General features: G+C 34.9%; 1 protein-coding gene and 1 long non-coding RNA gene across 2 annotated transcripts in view; one reads left to right on the top strand and one right to left on the bottom strand.

Annotated features, from left to right (window-relative positions):
* LOC106128707 (inactive dipeptidyl peptidase 10) overlaps positions 1–15,649 on the bottom strand; it is a 131,476-nt gene that overhangs the window by 97,098 nt on the left and 18,729 nt on the right. The window lies entirely within an intron of this gene.
* On the top strand, positions 11,013–13,307 carry LOC106128724 (uncharacterized). Its single transcript, XR_001228455.1, has 3 exons — positions 11,013–11,061; positions 12,303–12,423; positions 12,874–13,307. It is a non-coding gene; the product is annotated as an uncharacterized LOC106128724 (long non-coding RNA).

Here is a 15,649-nt window from a genome sequence, read left to right as displayed (position 1 = left end):
CCTTTCCATGCATCCTCTCATCCGGAAAGTCCACTTCTACTTCCCATCCTTTCCTTATAAAGAAAGAATGGTAAGGGAAAGAGTACTAAATTAGGCCTCCGGGACGCACACTAATCAGATGAAACGCGGAATAGCTTCTACTTGACGCGTGTCTTCTGTGTGGTCGTGGTATTTCACCGGGCGAGCCGGGACAATTCGTGCGAAGATGTTAAAGCGGGCTCTACCACTGTTAATTAACTGTGGTATCCTCAATACTTTGTTAGAGAAAGTTAGATATTCTATAGATAAACGTATGTTTGATCCGCGGTATATTATAGATTCGAACGTGGTTATAAAAGAAAATATCTCTGTTTTAAAAGTAAAACTGTGTCAGAAATATTGTTATCATTAAGTATTTTTTTAATTATTTGTTTAAATCGCCTTCCGAAGCCTATGTTTAATCATTTTGAATATTCTTGATCTGTCAAAAATCTCCGCTTGGGTATTTTAGGCAATGTCAGCTTGTTAGGCTTAAACTTAATTGGAACACTGACCATTTGTTTCTTAGATGAAAATGCCCGTTTAAAATGTATTTCTGTTTTGTCAAAGATAATTTTTATACAAAGATTTCGATCTTAGAAACCCACGGTAAGTTTACACATTATTTTCAATTCACTTGGATTTTATCGTAAAAATTTACTGCTTCTGAAAACCAATAAAAAACAAAGCAATTTATTTCTATTATTACTTGTTTACTTCTTCACGATAAAATGCATTTTATAGAAAAATGCATTCTTCAAGACCGTTCGCAATTTTATAAAGTACTAGCTGTCGCCCGCGACTCCGTCCGCGATATATAAAAAAAAACTTAATTAGTGTAGCCCACCCCTCTATCCATCCACATCACATCCATCTAAACATTCTCATTAATAATATTAGCAAGTTAAATAAAAAGCAGCTCTTCAAGGCATAAATTCGAAAAAAATGAATAACTAGTATCCTATGTCCGTCTCCTGGCTCTAAGCTACCTCCTCATCAATTTTCAACCATATCGGTAAAGCCCTTCTTGAGTTATAAATAGTGTAACTAACACGACTTTCTTTTATATATAGATTTAAAAATCATTTTTTTTTTAGTTTACAGCAAATGCTGCTTATTTTTTTTTTAATTTCTTACTTTTAAGTATTTACCATAGATTTAGATTTACATAGATTAAGACCATAGATATTTTTGTGATTATTTTATTTCACGCAATTATCTTCATGTTCGAGGTAAAATTCTTCCAACATTTCCCAAAGTTTCACAACGAAAGTATCTGTAATTTGTAACATCAGTTCAAACGATTAAAGTAGAAACATAAAACAACGCATACGTATGAAGAGAAACTAATGTACTTTACAAAGTTTCATTTGAATTATTTCTACAATTAAATTATACAAACTTTCGTGAGACATTATACTAAACTGATATAAAAACGGCTAAACACTCACGTCCGGTGTCGGCACCGACTAGTTTCGAGCCCATCGGGGGCCTTCATCAGGATAAGTGGTACTGGTATTATTTCGCGGCCGCGCCACTGGACGAATATACGTGAGTGTTTAGCCGTTTTTTTATCAGTTTATTTCTACAATGTTCTGGAAATTTAATTCAAGAATGTAAAATGTTCATGTCTTTGTCTTTACAGTGGATCGACACAGTATTTTTTTTTAGTAAAGAAGGAAGTAATTATTATATTTTAAAGTAGCAATCGAGCAAGGCACCTGGATTCGGCAAAATGACGAAGTAACCTCTGGATATAGATCGACTAAGGAGGAGACGCACAGAAAGAAATTGCTTCTTATGTGTCCCCTCTTCTGTCAAATCCTTCTCTTTCACATTCTTTTGTTTAAAGAAAAGTGTGGTTAAGGAAAATGGATTAATATTAGACATCCAGAATAAGTAAGAATGTACTACTTTTCCAACAATCTCTATCAACCATCATATCTGAATTTACGCCCTTCCTATGTGTATCATACAATTCATCGATAATTTCTTCAGTCTTTCCTTAGGGAGCGTACCCATACTACGTGACCCGTTTAAGGGGGGGAGCGGAGTCTTTAAAATACTACGGTCAATCACAGGAGCGGGGGGTGGCTCAGGTTTTTGTCACGTAGTCATTAGTTGTTCTTTTTCATAATTCATAATTTACTAGTAATTTAAGTATGCATGCTTAAAAAACTTAGAGAAAACTAAAAAATTAGGTCACGTAGTATGGGTATGTTCCCTTACATGTATCCATCCACTTTTAATCCCATTTCAGTTTTGTTTATGCACATATTAACTTTACGAAAATGTTAATTCATTTAGTTAACATCAGTAAATAACAATGTGTTATTTTGTAGCTTTTGTTACTTTGTGAGGCTCAGAAACATGGTTGTGGAATACCTTGACCACAACAATAGCTTTTTAGAGGTCATAAAATGTTGCGTCCTGTCTCTCACATTTCATTGTAAAGGAGATAGTAAAAGCGTAAAGTTGTAAAAGCGAATTATGTTGATGATATTGTTCTTTTATATTTTTGTATTTCGATGATACATTTCTTTGATTAATTTAAGAATATGAATCTTAAATCTTCATTTTTGATTAAAAAGTAGGTAATATTTGTTTGTGTTTTAACGTATCTTTAGGATCTGTAAACAAAATAGTTTAAACTGATTTCACAGGTGTATATACAAGACCTCCCCATAAGGTAATAAGTCATCTCTGCGTACTCTTAATTACGAACATGAGTTGTTGTATTATGTGTACAGTCAGCTGCAAAAATATGTATACATTTATAAAGCTTTAAGAACTTGTATACGCTCGGTTTAAAAATACTTATGCTCACATTCTTCAAGAACATGTATACTCATGGACGGAAGAATAGAGACCGATTCGGATATATATATATATATATATATATATATATATATATATATATATATATATATATATATATATATATATATATATATATATATATATATATTAAAACCAAAATCATATACAAATTTTTGAAGCTCTATAAATTTATACTTCTTTATGCCGCTGACTGTACTGCTTAGCTATTTTAATCATTAATTAAATTGTGATAGATTTACAATGAAATCTTTGCTTAATAAACGTTCAAATTCGATGTTTTGCTTCGTAAACCAAACGGTGCACCGCATTGCGGTCCTGTTAAATCTAAATCCGACCTTTGTGTCATCATTCAGTGACCAAATCGTCGTGTTAAACGATTTGTACGTTTCACACGGCACACAGCCACGAAAGGATACATAAACGAAACGAGACGTATGTGGCACCGAATCATGATAACAAAGCGAATACAGAAGGTCTGGTTTGCCCTATTTTATGAATCCTTGGTTTCTGAGACCAAAATCATTATAAAGCCTATCGCCATCCATGACATTATCTTTGCCAAAACAGAAATAATATTTTTTTTTATAAGAGAAGTGGGCAAACGAGCTGCGGGAACACCGAGGTGATCAACGACACCCATGGACATCTGCAATACCAGAGGAACTGCAGATACGTTGCCGGCCATTAAGGAAATGTTATGCTCGATTCTTGAAGGTCCCTAAGTCGTCGGATTGGAAATACCGACGAGGACAGACCACAACTCGGCGGCTGTGCGAGGCAAGAAATTGCGCGAGAATCACATCACTTGTCGCACAATATGTTTTAAACGAGGATTTTGGTCTCAGAAACCCACGGTAAGTCAGTTTGTCTGTGCTATGATTCGTCTGAATCATTTTAAATTAATCGAGTTAAAATTAAAAGTAAACTTAAAAAGTATAAGTTTGACTCAAACTCCTTTATGATTATATTATTTACCGCAATTTCTAAGTTACTAACTTTAATGCAGTTAAGTTATATTAAACACACACCGCAAAGTTAAAAGTTGCGTGTACTTTTAAGTTTACAATACAATTTTAATTTAAAAAAACACTGCAGTAATTTACTAATGTATTTTGCCCGACTAACTGTTTCGTATTTATCGATACGTCCTTTTATAGTTCGACGCTGTTTTGTTAAACACGTGTTTTAACCTTTTCAACGCCGGACAAGGATATGAATGTCAAAGTGGCTATGTTCCACCATAAATATGTATCACTAACACTAGTTTCGCTATAAGTATTGCAAAAATTGTCATTGATTTGTTAAAAATCCGCCCAAAACGTTATAGTCACGCTATAAAAAGGTTGACGTTTGCTTAAGCTAAAATGTTTTTAATATATTGTCCAATTTTTTTTACTAATGCTTAAGAAGTTTTTCAATTTCAATAATAGAAATCTTATAATTTAGCACCACTATTTTTTTTTATTTCATTTACAAAAATCGAATCCACACTACGTAATACAAAAAGCAATAATTCTAATCATTGAACTACTGGGTCATTTAGTATTAATTCAATTATCTTAGCCTGGGATAAGCCAATATAAGCTGAACTTTACTGATATAGTCTTAGAGGTTAATAAAGGATAACCCACAAGTAACGGGGCATTAATTCTTAATCCCTACAGATAATAGAGCTCAAAGTATAATGGTTATTAAATTTTACGACTCAAGGTTAACTATGAACTGAAATTAAAGCAATTAAAATCATTGTAATTTAATATTACTTTTTCATCATCATCATCATCATCATCATCAGCTCACTATACGTCCCCACCGAGGGACTCGGGGCCTACCCTAAGTTAAGGGTGATTAAGCCATAGTCAACCACGCTGGCCAAGTGCGGGTTGGTTGACTTCACACATATCTTTGAATTACTTCTCAGATATGTGCAGGTTGCATCACGATGTTTTCCTTCACCGTAAGAACGTCGGATAAATGTACATATGTAAATCGGAAATGGAAAAACACATTGGTACATGGCGGGATTCGAACCCAGGACCTGCAGATTACAAGTCAAGTGCTTGACCACTGAGCTACCGACGCTCTACTCTCTCTTACTTTTTTTACTAATATTATAAATGCGAATGTTTATATGGATGGATGTACCATCAATAACTCAAGAACGGTTGCATGAATCTCGCTGAAATATAGCATAGATATAGAACATAGGAAGATAAAATAAAGAAAGTAGCCGGCACTACCTGGGCACACGTGGCTCAAGATAGAGAAAATTGGGCATCTTTGGAGGAGGCCTTTATCCGAACAGGGGTTCCTACAGATAATTTAAAAAAAAGAAGTAGTTACATTGTAGCATAGTATTTCTACCATGCATTTATCTGTACGGAAATAAATAGCTTTATTATTATTATTTCATATATATTTATTTATCATATTTTTAATATTGTACATTTCATATCCAAAAAAATATACATACAAAACATATTATATTAAAAACAGAACACCGTCACCATTATTATTATTATAGAACGTAGCCTGGAAGAACACATAGACTATTAGTTTTATTTAACTTCGCACGAATGGAGTGGCGGGAGACAGCTAGTAAGAATATGAATAAATAGATTTTGGTTGGAATTTTTCTTTTTTCTGTGTCTGCCGTGTTAAATTTGTGAAGACTACCTCGACCGACACCGACTTGGAAATAATAATTATATACATATTATAAGAAAGAAGAGAACTTTCCTACTTTTGGGAGGATTCATTTCATTAATTCAGACATTATTTTGTTACTTTCTAGTGCATTTTGCTTAAGATTTTAGTCGGTTTTCTTTTTTAAAATCATAAGGGAAACCTTATGATTTTAAGAAAAAAAAATACACGACTAACGAAGCGAATGCCTGCGGGAAAATTTTAATTAAAGCTCTTGTTAAATACCTTAACGCAGAAAATTTTAATTTCTGTCTTTGTTAAAGATTTATACGTTATTTGTGAAACCTTGAAGATATTTTAATAGAATTTTCTCTTCGGAACTATCAATCTGTAATGCATCACAAGGGACTTATCCGAGAAGAATTGAAAGCTTCTAAGAAATGGTTTGAGAAGAAAAAAGTATTGAAACATTTTTCGTAACTCTGACTATGAAATTCCGAGCCATTAAAGCTTATATGTAATTAATTATTTAACAGTATTATTTGATGAATTAGTATCTGGATGACCTGGATTTTTTTTAATTGTCTTTTTTGGAAATTATATTTAAGTACGAATTACAAAAAATTATGAAATATGAATAATATTTATCGATGTTACCGATAGAAAAAGTTAAGTTTATGTTTAAGTTGATTATCGATAAAACACGAACAAAATGAAATTTTGAGAAAATGATTCCTAGCCAGATCTATTTTCACGATGTTTTCTTTCACATTTACATATGTAAATCGAAAATCAAATTGATACATGGCGGGATTCGAACCCATAACCTGCAGACAAGTCAAGTGCTTAACCCCTAAGCCACCGACGCTTTTTTAGTAATAATTACCATGTTGTTCGTTTATATAAACTAAAAAGTGAACTTAAAGTTCAAGACAAACTTGTGTTACTTGTAATAAATAAACAAATAAATAAATTTTCAATAATGTAATATGACAAGTAACGAACAAGCGAAACTTTTTTGTGTATTGCCAAATTATGGAAGTTTTCTCATTAACAAAAAATTCTAAAAGAAACGATTACAAAAGAATAAAAAGTTAGGAATCCGATACTTGGATAGAAAACTTGTGAACACTTTTTTTATTAATGTCGCCAAAAAATAATAAAAACAAAATCCAAAAGTCCTCCATTCTTCCATTTATTAGCGGTAGAGTTAGAGCTACAGAGCGTCGGTGGCTCTGGGGTTAAGCCCTTGACTTGCAATCTGCAGGTCCTGGGTTCGAATCCCGCCATGTACCAATGTGTTTTTCGATTTAAGATTTACATATGTATATTTATCCGACGTTCTTACAATGAAGGAAAACATCGTGATGCTGCACATATTTGAGAAGAAATTCAAAGATATGTGTGAAGTCAACCAACCCGCTCTTGGTTAGCCTGGTTGACTATGGCCTAGTCACCTCAAACTTAGAGTAGGTTCTGAACCCCACCGAGGGGACGTACAGTGAGCTGATGAAAATCCTTAGTTTTATTACGATGTTCCAGTGCGAATTGACTTAATAGATTTTGGTAAGTTTCATAACGTATTCCTTTACCATAAAAACGTAATTCATTGACCGTCTTAAACTATGTCAAATTGACGCGCTTTTGTAATCATAACAACAAATTTTATTTATTTAGTATTCTGACCTGCTGCAGTAAAACACAGCTTTATATTTTAAGACAGTATTAGTTAGAATCATTTGGCGCAGATGACGTGCTTTCGTTACAAACAGTAGTGTCAGAATGAATAGTGAGGGGACACAAACGTCGACATTTTAGTAAGGCTAGTGTTGTGCCAGTAAACCGGTACAATGTCGGATTTTCTTCCTAACAATATGTAGAGTTATATCTGTGGCAGTAATCGATTTTGTGCAGCATTCTCTTATGTTTAACTGCTATGCTCAAGTAAATCCCAAAATCCCCGCTTCACCTCCCCTACATCTTACTTATATTATAAATGCGAATGTGTACATGGATCGATGGATATTTGTTTAAAGATATCTCCAGAACGACTGAACGGATCTCGATGAAATTTGGTAAACAAATAGGATATAGTTTGGAATAACACAAAGGCTAATAATTATATTTTTTAACATACAAATAAAATTTTAAAATCTAAAAACATTCTTATTGAATTTCAACCTAAAATTTGTTACCAAGGGTCTTCTGATCAGACGTTACTGTTAAATATATTAAACCGAAACGTAGTCTAGACGTTTTGAAAAGGGGTTCGTATCTTACGTACCCTTGTAAATTCAGTTTCGAGTACATGAGACCGTAAGTAAGGCCATTTTGTCAGGATTTGTAGCGAATTGACCTCTCTGGTTCGTGTAAATTTAAAGATAAGGTTAACTTAGTCTGAAACGGAATACTTATGTAACATAAAGTTAGGCTTACAATTCAATACTATACAAATTATGAAATTAAATTGAATTGTATTTAATAGTTACCCGGACGAAAACTTGGTTTTCAGAGTGGAATAAAGACAGGAAAATAATTATTTAAAAGTAACGAGTTAAATAGTTATAAGAGAAAGGGGTAAATAAGCGGCTGCAACACAGATGTTTTTGTGTCCCAGCTGCTCATTCGATTCATCAACTGCAAATGCACTATCGGCATTTGAGAAGGAGACTACTCACTTCTTGAAAAAACCTAAGTCGTTTCATCATCAGCTCACTAAATATCCCCACCGAAGGGCTCATAGCTTAAATTAAGCCAGGGGCGATTAGGACATAGTCAACGATGCTGGTCCACTGCGGATTGACTTCATACATATCTTCGAATTTCTTCACAGATATGTGCTGGTTGAATCACGATGATTTCCTTCACCGTAAGAACGTCGGATAAATGTACACATCTAAATCGAAAATCGAAAAATACATTGTTACATGGCGGGATTCGAACCCAGGATCTGCAGTTTACAGTCAAGTGCTTTAAACCTTGAGCTACCTACTCTCTTAATATTATATTTATAGACCTTTAACTAGAAATTTTTCCACAACCGAATTACGCGTAAAGTTCTACATGTTCTTAGCTAAAAATAAAACAAAAGATAATCAATATTTTATCATTTAAAAAAAAATAATAAGTGTCTTGAATATTAATAAGTAATAACACAGACAGTTGATAAATATATCGAATGCGAACATGTTCTTTCCACGCCTCATTACCCGAGAAACCGGTCTATAGCTTAAAACAGCATTCATTAAAATAGTGCATTAAGATTAACATTTAGAATGCTTTATCACAAAGGTTTCTGGCTTTTTGTGTAATAAATTGAATTGCATATGCGTTGCTAGCCTACAGGGGAGATAATAAATTGAAAATGGATTATTATTGTTTTTTTGTGACTGAGTAGTCATTGCCTTGAAGAGGCGTTTACAGCTTCACCGCGCTTCAGGTGGTCGAACGCAGATCGCGTTTAGGCTGAACCACGTTTAAAGATTAAGAGTAACAAGACTCCAGTGCTCCCTCAGGAGTCTCGGCTCGGGCTGTTACTTTGTTGTTATCGGATTTAAATTTATTTCTTATAAAAGTAATTTAACATCTTACTAATATTGGCGAAGGCTACCGGTACTAAGTGTCTCAGACCGCATTAGCGTATGGAAGAGCAAGGAGCTACACGGCAGGTTCCATCGAGCCTTAACTGGGCCTGACGTGGACCAATTATCTTCCGTGGCTTGGCTGCGCTTCAGCAACCTCTTTGGGGAATTTGAAGGTTTTGTCTTTGCAATTATGGACGAAGTCATCGTAACGAACAACTACCGAAAACATATCCTAAAGGATGGTACGATTGACATTTGTCGGGCATGTCGTCGTCCCGGTGAGTCCATTAGGCATATCGTTTCCGGCTGTTCTCGGCTTGCGGACGGTGCATACTTGCATAGGCACAACCAAGTGGCCAAGATCATCCACCAGCAACTTGCCCTTAAATATGCCTTTGTGGATGCTGAGGTACCGTATTACCAGTACCAACCTTCACCCGTTCTGGAAAATAGCGATATCACGCTCTACTGGGATCGATCTATTATTACGGATAGGACTATTGCTGCCAATAGGCCCGATATAGTAATAATAGACCGGTCTGAGAGTTGTGTAATGTTAGTCGATGTCACTATTCCACATGACGAGAATCTCGTGAAAGCTGAAAAGGAAAAAGTGTTAAAATACCTAGATTTGGCTCACGAGGTTACCGCCATGTGGCGTATGAAATCGACTACCATTATTCCGATAGTCGTATCGGTAAATGGACTGATAGCGAAGAGCTTCGACCAACATCTCAAGAAGCTCTCGCTAAACAGTTGGATTAAGGGCCCGATACAAAAGGCAGTTATCCTAGAAACCGCGCGCATCGTGAGAAGGTTCCTGTCTCTGCAGCCCTGACCACTGGTTGTTTGAGTCATGGGATTCCGCAGCCGGTGGTGTTCTCTTTTTAATATAATATGTTTTGTATATATATATATATTTTATATGAAATGTATTATATTAGAAATGTGATAAATAAATGTATATGTATAATTATAAATAAGAATGTTTAGATGTAAGGTATCTTCACAACGGCTGAACGAATCTCAATGAAATTTGGCATACATATAGAACATATCATGGAAGGTCACGTAGGATGAATTATATTTTTTTAATTCTTAAGTTAATGATTAATACATGGATGAGTACAACACATGAATACAAGCATAAGGGTTTTTGCAAGGTTATGGTTTACGACAATATTCGAATGGTGGGATTCGAACTCACGACCGCGTGAAGGAAATACCTTTAACCACTAGGCTATTGGTGTTTCTTTATCTCATATTGCCGCGCTGCATTTAAATGTTATGTTTATAAATAGAACTAAATAAAGAAGGAAATCCCTAGATACTAGGCATAATACATTTTTCCTTATTGTTTCTAGTTGCCTTGATTTTTTTCTTTATCGGAATCTTGTTGACATTTGTTCACAACAGAGTTTTTAATAAAACTAGGTGCCGCCCGCGACTCTGTCGGCGTGGAATTAAATTAAACTTAGTAGCCTATGTATTTTTCAAGACTTTGTTCTACATTTATGCCAAATTTCAGCGTTGATCCGTTCCGAAGTTACATTCAAACTAATATCCATCAATCCAAACATTCGCAATTATAATATTATTATAGTAAGATATGAAAATGTAATTTTTTTACAAAGCGTTTATAATATTATGTATTAATTCGCAACAGATTATAATATTTCATTTTACTAATATTATAAATCCGAATGTTTAGATGTACGGATGTTAGAAGGTATCTACAGAACGGTTGCTTATTCGCTAAAATTAAAAGCATAGCCTAGAAGAATACGTAAACTACCAAGGTACCAAATTTCGCGCGGACGGAATCGCGGGCGACAGCTAGATATAGTCATCGCAGACATATAGTTATAAAATTAATCATACTTTCACGAGTATAAAAGTACGAACAAATTTTTTCCTCCCACACAACCTGTGTAAGACGCACGGAAACATTTCAACATGCGATTTATTCTTTGTGAGTATATGATTTTATTTGTGGATATAAGCGTAGATATTTCTCCTAACGAGGGTTCAGAATTGATAAATGTATTTTATATTCTACTAGCTGTCGCCCGCGACTGCGTCCGCGTGGATAAAACGACTTATTTAGTGTAGCTTATGTGTTCATTCAGACTATGTTCTATACGTATGCCAAATTTATCGAAATCCGTTCAGCCGTTCTAGAGATATCTTCAAACACCAGTCCATCCAGCTACATCACATCCACATAAACATTCGTATTTATCATATTAGTAAGTTAAATAAAAAGCAGCTCTTCAAGGACTAAATAAAAAATTGAGTAAATAGTATCCTATGTCCGTCTCCTGGCTCTAAGCTACCTTCTCACCAATTTTCAGGCATATCGGTAAAGCCGTTCTTGAGTTATAAATAGTGTAACTAACACAACTTTCTTTTATATATATAGATATCTCTTTTATTCATCATAAATGTGGATTTTAGATTCTTTTGTGCCATAAAAATATTAATCTTTTAACTCTGGAATAATTTCTGGAATATATTATTTTCGTGTTATGGAACATTAATTGATGTTAGAATAATTACTAATTACTAACTTCTTTTTTGTTGAATAAAACCTCTTTTCTAAATGATAAAAATGTTCGATCGTTGATAGTAATTTTATTGATTTAAAGTTTCTAAGACTAAAAACCCCGTTTAAAATATTGTTATCACTGTTTTGTCAATCGTGATAATGACGATATGTTTAATAAAAAGATTTGAGTCAAACCAATAGGTAGTTTCTGAGTTCATTTTATTTATTAAAATACCTATAGACTTTAATAAGACTTAATAATACCTTATTTTTTAATTACCTTTAACTTTGTCTTTAACCCTTAATTCAATGGTGTTCAGTGTGACGAACAACTCATTAAAAAAATATACTGAACTAGTTTAGAGAAAATTACGTAAATATACGAAAAAACTTCGTCGAATTAAGGGTTAAACTAAAATTGCTTGTCTTCTTACGTGCGTTTCTCATGATTAGTATCAGATTTTTTTAAACAAATCCAAGACATAATAAAGACCATCTGCAACCTGCCCTTATCTACGGAGGGTTGGCAAAGTATGTACTCCTTCATACATCTCTTTTAGCCGTCATATCTAAATCCACCCCCTTACGCATATCCTCTTTCACACAAACCATACTTCCTTTGTAGCCACATTCAAATACATTAATAAAAACCTTATGTTTCTTAGTGTTGTCGATCATCTTCTTTGCGATGTACTTGACTGACGCTGATGATTCATCTTGTGTTTGCTCAACATTATTTTCACCAGTTTGCGCCACTAACGGACGGACTTATAGTAACAATTGCAGGTAATTAATACAATTATTCTATTAGTTTTAGTAGCACTAAAGAAGTAAGTGTACGTAAAATCTACACTTGGAGTATTTATCTCTTTAATAGAGTTTCAGAGTGTAGCGCCCGCTTTAACATCTTCGCACGAATTGGCCCGGCTCGCCCGGTGAAATACCATGACCACACAGAAGACACGCGTCAATTGGAAGCAATTCCGCGTTTCGTCTGATGAGTGTGAGTCCCAGATGCCTAATTTAGTTATCTTTCCCTTCCCACCCTTTTTCTTATAAGGAAAGGTGAGATAGTGGTCAAGCGCTGACTGGCGCAATATAAAATAAATTCCATCTTAATACTTTCGCGCGTTTGTTAGAAAAAGGGTATTGACAGACAGACGGACGGACAATCCTACAAGGGTTCTGCTTTTATTTCTGGAACTCTAAACATAAATAATTATTTCTAAATTTCAGCTTGGTTTGCGATGGTGCCACTTTAAGTTATAATGGGCGATGTAATGAAAGAAAATAATGGATTGCACCGATCCAGATTTTGCAACACGTACCAAGAACTCATCATCATCATCATCAACTTACTATCCGTCCCCACTGAGGGGCTCGAAGCTTATCCTAGTTAGGGGTGACTAGGCCATAGTCAACCACGCTGACCAAGTGCGGGTTGATTTCACACATATCTTTGAATTTCTTCTCAAATATGTGCAGCATCACGATGTTTTCCTTCACCGTAAGAACGTCGAATAAATGTACGTATGTAAATCGGAAATCGAAAAACACATTAGTACCTGGCGGGATTCGAACCCAGGACCTGCAGATTGCAAGTCAAGCGTCAAGCCAAGAACTCGTTTGGTCTATATATCATCATATAACCGTTGGTTCACTTTGGTACTGTAAAAATATAAATATATGCACATACTGTGTTTTATTAACCTCAAATGTTTCAGTTTTTTTTTTTAGTATCTCTTAAAGTACTTTGCTCTCTGGTGTTCTTAGAACAAATTACAATTTCATCCAAATCCGTCCAGTGGTTAATACCGAAATTTATTTTTTTACTTAATATAAACTTATAGGGAAATCCCCGTTGAGATTTGCACATAATTGTGACGTAATTATAAAAACAAAAAACGAACGTGCTCAAACACGATAATTAACAAAGATTAAAGATAGCAAGACTCAATTGTTCCTTGCTTCTTAGAATCATTATTTCTTATAATCAACCTATTCTTGAGCTACTACTCATACCTATCTACCTATAGGTCGGCATTGCCCCTCCCTACATATGTATCAGGCGACATATCTGACGTCCCATTTACGCATATCCTCTTTGTCACAATTTTTTTTTTATATGAAAAGGTGGCAAACGAGCGAGCAGCCACCTCAAATAGCTGAAATAGCGAAGTGACTGCTGCCCATAGACATACGCAATTGCATATGCGCTGCCTACCTTTAATCGACGGAGGAGAGGATGCACAGAAAGAAAATATCTTCCCTTTCCATGCATCCTCTCATCCGTAAGGTCCACTTCCACTTCGCATCCTTTCCTTATAAAGAAAAGGATGGGAAGGGAAAGAGGACTAAATTAGGCCTCCGGGACGCACACTCATCAGACGAAACGCGGAATTGCTTCCACTTCACGCCTGTCTTCTGTGTGGTCGTGGTATTTTACCGGGCGAGCCGGGCCAATTCGGGCGAAGATGTTAAAGCGGGCTCTACCACTGTTAAACATAACACACAAACAACATAAAAACATAATTTATTTGGTCATCATTTAATTTTGTAGCCATTTACGTTAATACTCTAAAAAAATAATGCAACAAAATTTATTAAGTAGATAAAATAGTTGAAAATGTTAATTATAAAGCGCCAATAGCCAAATGGTTAAGGGTACGGATTTCCGATCACGAGGTCTAGGGTTCGAATCCAGACTTGGTTTACTATTGTCGTAAACCATAAAAGAATACATATTGTTGTAAATCCAACGAGGAAGTACAAGAAATATTAGTAAATTAATAAAAATCTGCTAATATTTAAAAAAAAAATTATACGTAATACCTCGTATCAAAGAAATGCTGCTTTTATAAATATTACAAAATAATCCTGAAGCAAAAGTATTTACAAAGTAACAATGAATGAAACCATTCCCTTAATTAGAACAGTTCTCAGCAATACTTAATACAATAGTGATAAATTACAAGTTAAATTATCATAAAGATATAAACGCTCAAGTAATAGAAATAGTTTTTACCCGCAATGCGTAAAATATACTCAAGTTACGTTAAACAGTAATATTGCTTCGGGTACGTTATAACTTAAGTAAGAGTAATAATTCATCATCAGCTCACAATACGTCCCCACCGAGGGGCTCGGAGCCTACCCTAAGTTAGGGGTGACTAGGCCATAGTCAACCACGCTGGCCAAGTGCGGGTTGGTTGACTTCACACATATCTTTGAATTTCTTCTCAGATATGTGCAGGTTGCATCACGATGTTGTCTTTCACCGTAATATCGGATAAATGTAAATATGTAAATCGGAAATCGAAAAACACATTGGTACATGACAGGATTGCGTCCCGGAGGCCTAATTTAGTCCTTTTTCCCATCCCACCCTTTTTCTTATAAGGAAAGGATAAGAAGTGGAAGTGGACTTTCCGGATGAGAGGATGCATGGGAAGGAAAAATATTTTCTTTCTGTGCATCCTCTCCTCCATCGATTAAAGGTAGGCAAAGTATGTCTATGGGCAACGGTCACTTCGCTACTTCAGCGATTTCAGGTGGCCGCACGCTCGTTTGCCACCTTATGATGTATAAAAAAAAAGGTTCGAACCCAGGACCTGCAGATTACAAGTCAAATGCCTGAGCTACCGACGTTCCAAGACTAATAAATAACTTAGTTAATTAATTCAACAAACAAATAACCATCTGCCTTAATCTATGACACTCTGTGAAAAAACATAATCAAATAATAACTGGGCAGGTGTGAGAGGCGCTACTGTCGCGTTAGTTCTGTCAGAAAATATGTATATAGTACGCCTATTTAAGATAGTTTGTCAACTGACGCCTATAAAGTAACGAATTAATTAAGTATCAGGATTAATATTGTATTTAATAGACGGTTTTCATAGTGACGGAGAGTACGCGCTTAACGAACAATTGTGAACTATTGAGAACAGGTTTTGTAATAATATTAATCAAACGATTAACTACTATAACTAAGGTGCTTTATTACTTTTTG

Source organism: Papilio xuthus, unplaced genomic scaffold (assembly GCF_000836235.2).
Source record: "Papilio xuthus unplaced genomic scaffold, Pxut_1.1 DF829758.1, whole genome shotgun sequence".
NCBI lineage: Eukaryota > Metazoa > Arthropoda > Insecta > Lepidoptera > Papilionidae > Papilio > Papilio xuthus.
This window is presented reverse-complemented; position numbering and strand designations above follow the sequence as displayed.